This window comes from Centruroides sculpturatus, unplaced genomic scaffold, assembly GCF_000671375.1.
Source record: "Centruroides sculpturatus isolate CEXI.00-Female unplaced genomic scaffold, Cexi_2.0 scaffold788, whole genome shotgun sequence".
NCBI lineage: Eukaryota > Metazoa > Arthropoda > Arachnida > Scorpiones > Buthidae > Centruroides > Centruroides sculpturatus.
The window spans coordinates 399,158-405,157 of NW_019384922.1; positions in this window are offsets into that span (position 1 = coordinate 399,158).

Sequence of the window (6,000 nt, forward strand, 5' to 3'; positions counted from 1 at the left end):
TTGTCTGATCGACGTGTTCTTCATCTTGTTGGCTGACAGCATGACATCGCCGTTTCCATGATTCTAAGAAATCTTGCTTAGTTGCATAGACACGAATCCCATATAGCATAATTCATAAAACTTTCTCATAACTTATAAAGAAGTGTTTAAGATAAATAAAATTAGTTATTTTAATGAATAACATTTTTTAATGCAAACAATTCAAAAATTCTGCTTTGTTCCCCAAGGCAACGTTTTACTGTTTATGACACAAACCAGAAAACTTACAAACATCATTTTTTAAAATGTACAAAAGCTTTTCTCTTTGTGCGTGTTCTTTTCACGTTACTCGTCGACTAAGTATTTAATTAAAATAATTTCATTTAAAAAACCTCTTTTCTTGCAATGTGATATATGAAACAAGAAGGTAACTTTTCAAAATGTACGTAATTAATCTCGTCTATACAAAGAATAAAAAAGCAGGTCTTCACATGCAAAGTGTAAATTTTCTATGTGTTTGTGCTGCTTCTCGGTCGTAGTTTTCGAATAAATTCTAAGATAATCCAGTTTCAGTTATCTTAATATTCAAGCTATTTAAATCTAAATATTCTAATGAAATTTCACAGTGTAGTCAGAAATTTCGACGATTTAAATGAAACATTCAAAATCTATTTGACTCTACAAAAAGTATAGCATTCAATCTCCCTCGCTGGCATGTAGAACTCTAGCCTCTTCATCAAGACAAAAAAAGAACAATTTGCATATTTGAGCGGTGTGATTACACGGCTCAAATATGCGCGCTAAAAAATCGTCCTAATGATGACAGTCAAGAGGGATTCAGTCCGGAATACCATGTTTTCCATGTGCGCAACCATGTTAATTCAGCACAAGGCAATTTTCACGACATATTAGAATGTTACTCTCAAAGCATACTTTTCAGCACTCAGCAATAATAAAGGAACAAAAACGATGCTGTACTTAACCCCGAATGAAGAAAACTCCTGTGTGCTATCACTTTCTTTGTCTCCTGTGCATATTCGTTCGTCAAATATCTCAAAAATCTCGATTGGGAACATTTGAAGAATTAAGAATATTTATCTATAATACATTGAAGCATATCGATGACATAGTAAGAACATATTATGCCATCGATAACGCATTGTTCTTATTTGCGTTTATGTTATTTTATAATATTTTCAGTATTTTATAATAAACTAATTCTATAATAAATTTGCAGTACAGCATTTATTACTTAATAGGCATGTATAATGTATACGTATCCATTCTTAAATTTTTCTCACTGTTTATTTTTGAGATAATTTTCTACTCTATTAGTGGCTTTGAGGAAAAACAACTCTTACCAAAGTAAATCAATCTTAATATTTAGTTTTCCACATTTATGTAATCTATATAATTTTGTTTGTTAATTTTTAATTTGATTTTTTATGCTCTGGAATTTTACTTTTTAATTGATGAAATCATATTAACTGATATCTGACTAGAGAAAAAAATCTTCCAGTCTTTTTGCTCTGCGAATAAATGGAATATCTGCGGTTTGAGTGAATCAGGATAGACTGATATTTCCGGGCTGGACTGCAGTTGAAGCAGAAAAATTATACTGGGACTTGAAATGGGTCTTTCAGATTGGCAAGCGCGCTTCAGCTAATCAGCCATCTATTTATCAAAGAATTTATTAATTGGTGTAGTTATTGATTGACATGATTGATTAGTATCGGCACGTTAATTAAAATTGAAATAGTTGAACAATTTATTTATAAAAAGTATAGGGTTTAAAAAACCAATTATTTTTCATTACCTAGTTATTAATTTTTACAATATACATTAACACAATACTAAGGAGGAATTGAACGGGTACGAAATAAATAACATGCAATGTACTGTTTCATTTTAATTTTATATAATTTTTTAGTTTTTCACAAATGGAAAAAATTAAACCCTCAAACCCCATTACTAGGGTTTCTTTCCCGGGATTCTCGCCGTTTATTCCCTACGAAAAAAATTCCGGGAAATTTAATTTTCCCGGGAAATCTCGCATTTCAATAATAATTTACCATGTAAGGTTTTCTTTCTATTATTTATTATACGAAAAGTTGCATCTTGAAGACTCACCTAAGAGAGAGGTTTCTTGAGGTTTCTTGCTGCATATTATTACCTATGTTTTACAAGTCTCTACTTGTTAGTTCATGTAATATCTATGTATTGTGTTTGCGCATCATTGAACAGCGGAGACTTGCTGAAAGTAAATATCACTCATCGCACTTTAGTTTATTTTTTATTTCATCTTTAGAAGTAAAATAGTATTTTTTTTGTAATCATTAAAACTCCCAATGAAACGCTTTATTTTACTTTCATCTTATAATGTAGGAGAACATAAATTAATTGAGCCTAACGTGTCCGTATGGGTGAGATTGGCCCTACACTTTTAGTTACTTACTAGAAAATAAATTAAATTATTCAAATTTATGATATTCCTGTATGATCTTTTTTATTCATATAAAATTCTATTTTACTATCTCATCCCGGAATTTCCCGGGATCCCGGAAAAAGAAATTATTTTTCCCGTAATCCCGCTGGAGGCAAATTTCCCGGGAAATGAGAAACCTTAGAGATTACGTATAAATGTAAGAGAGACTAATATTTTTACCATTATGTTTATGTAAAAAATAAATGTGAAAAATTTTTAAATATATTAAGTTTTTATTTCTTTATAACAAAGCGATTCTTACTTTTAAAATGATCTTTTATACATAATTCCATCTGTACTTCATTAGATTTTTTTTTTTTTTGAATTTTTTCGTTCTGGATGCACTAAGAGGACTTTTTTTTTCTGTACTCATTATGAGTTTGATCAATCCTACTATCAATAAAAAATATGGGAGGCGAGGAACGAGGACCAATTTATTGTCCGAAAGAGACCAATTGTCAGGAACTTTTCATGAACCGCTCATGAAAAATTCCTAGTGTTGTTTACACGGAATTGATGCCGTAGCTCCAGAGCGGTAGTTTCACACTTTAATCGCCTTGGACATCCGCATATCTATTTCTTTTTCTGTTTTTTTTTTTTTCGTTTAAATATAAATATTTTAACGACGACTTAAACCTTTTTATTCGAATTTTTGAAAATAAATTACAAACTTTATCTTCAAAATAATAAATAATAATAAAAAAAATATAGGCTAAATTTTATTCATCATAATATTGATATTGTCATTTTTATTAATAAGTAAAATAAACTCTTGGTAATCCGAAATAATTATTGTCAGGGATTGTTTGGATTAGTGATATCAAATACTGGATCGCGTGACATACCCAAGGTATGCAATGATGAGAAAACTAACTCTTGAACAATCATTTATTTATGTGAAAATGTCTAATATGTATTAATTTAACAATTTCGTCTCAGTTTGAAAAGATAATTTGTGATTTATTTCGGTTTATCATTGAAATATTTATCGGAAAAACAGTTGATTCGAATTAACAGTGTTTGGATTAGAGCAGATTTAGGATGATAGAAATTTTATTTATTATTTCATTAAAATTCCCAATTATACATATACCGTATCTTAAGTTTTCAATCAATTTTCATTAAATTTAGATGACGTAATAATAATATATTAGCAGTTTAGTGATTCCTGTTAGTTTTATTGATTTGTATAAATTCAAGATGCAAAATACTTTTTCAAATAAGATTTACGACTGTTATATAAGATTAAACAATTAAATAATCGTCAAAAATTAGTATTTTTAAGTAGTGGTAAAAACTACATTTTAAAGATGTAGCGGCCTATAAAATATCTAGTTCTTTAAATAACTTTATATATAAAATAAGCATGAATAAAAATATTTGCATTTCAAATTATCATATGAATTTAACTTATTTCTGTTATTTTCAAAATAGAGAATTTCTAGCATATTTTAAACGCATTTTTGAATTATAATGCTACATTATATTTTTTTAGTGGAAGTAGTATTATATCAAATTATATAATCTATATAAATTTCCATGTGATGTACCAAGTCTTAAAATATAATTTCGAAATTATATTGTCTGAATTTAGATATTGACGACTTTGGTAAATTTTTTAAACCTGGGGATGACACAAAAGTTAGTTAACAGATATATTTAAGACTGTTTTAAAAACGGTTCTTATCGCTTGATCAAAAGCCATTTAATCACGAATATTACAACTCTATCTCTGTATACTAAGGCCTATAATTTTATACAGGTCTAATCATCATCAATCAATATTTATAATAAAGGTAAGTGTACAATTTGCGTGCCGCTAAAACTCAAAAACGAGTGCCGGTACGTTCAAGGGAGTTATATGGTGTGGTAGCCCTCTATCTCCCATCGATGAGGAAGGTTCCCGTTTTTACCTGAAGAGCGTGCTGTTGAAGATGTAAGGGCTGGAAGTTTCGCCCTCTAGAACAGTCAGGCATTCGAGAGCATTCCACAGCATTCCAGAATGTTCCGGAATGTTCTGGAACGTTCGGGAACATCCCAGATCATTGTGGAACATTCCAGAACACTCTTGAATGTTGTGGAATGTTCTGGAACATTGTGGACCATTCGAAGCCTTTTTTGTATGGGTGGGACTACTCATTGGTGGGGGTATATAAAGCAAGATCTGTCGTCGATTCGAACGTCAGTTTCTTATCAGTGAAAAAGAAGAAGTGAAAATTCCAAAGTAGTGCAGTGAGTGAATAAAAACAAATAGTGAAGTGTGAGTAGTCAAAGTGATACAGTGACTGAATATAAATCGAAAACAAAGTGTGAAAACTACGTAAAGTGTACTTAGTGTATTTGTTAATAAAAAGTTGATTTGATTTATATTTTATACAATGCCCAAACTTAAAAGAGGAGGAGCTCTTGCCAGTTCTGAATTTTCTTTTGAATATTAAAGTTGATATCGTCGACAATATTATTTTTAGTTGCCAAAATTGCCCTTTGAAATAGCCACTCCGAATAATAATAAGCGCAGAGCCCAAACGGTTAGGAGTTGAAGGTTGAAATTTGGTACACAGTTAGGGTGCGTCATGAGAACGTACTGTACAGTAAGAAGGGATTTTTCGAAATTTTCCCCGCGAGAGAGAGGGACAGGATTAAGACTTCCCATGAAGAACTCGGCTTCTATTATACTATTTTAGATGCGGTTTTTTGCGTTTTTGATTACGTTTTAATAGGGTACATCACGAGAATGTACACTAAGAAGGGATTTTTCGAAATTCCTCCCTCGGGGGAAATGTTAACAATGGAAGTGGTTAAGTAACAATTGAAGTGTTAAGAGAAAGCGACGTGCAAGATTTACAGGTGCAGATGCGGTTTTTTGTGAGAAATCGAACATATTTTTAGATCCATCTAAAAATTTTCTAATTAGTCTGGAAGCAGGGCAACCTAATTCTTGCATTTTGAGAAAACGGGTAAGATTGACTATAATGTACTGTAATAACCTTAATCTTCGCTATCGTTACTTTTTTCCCGAGCAACGCTGGGCTTATCAGCTAGTTTATAAAATAAAATTATAATTTATTTTTCTACTGAACTTGCGTTTTATTTAAATTTTAATGTAAGATACTTATTTTGCGACAATTTTTCTCTCTTCCGCCGGATAGTGGGAAATGGGCCCGACATAATAAAAAATTCTTCGAAATTTTTGCCCACACTGATTCGATCTCGGAACCCCAGAATGATGGGTTTAAAACCTTAACCGTCTCAGTCATCCGTCGTTGATTTTTTCTTTCTGATACTTGTAAATGTCAACTGTGTTAAATAAAATTAGATATACACTTTTTCTCGCTGATATAAGTTTTATTTTGTCAAGTTTAAAACCATAACACAAATCATTAAATATTTTATTAACAATTAATATAATCTAGAATTTACTTAAAATAATGCACTAAAATGTAGACATTAACATATAAATAAAAGTTATTAATATTGATATTATTTTTCCTAAAAGTCTTATTTTTGTTACGAAGAAAAGTATACTGTATATTGAA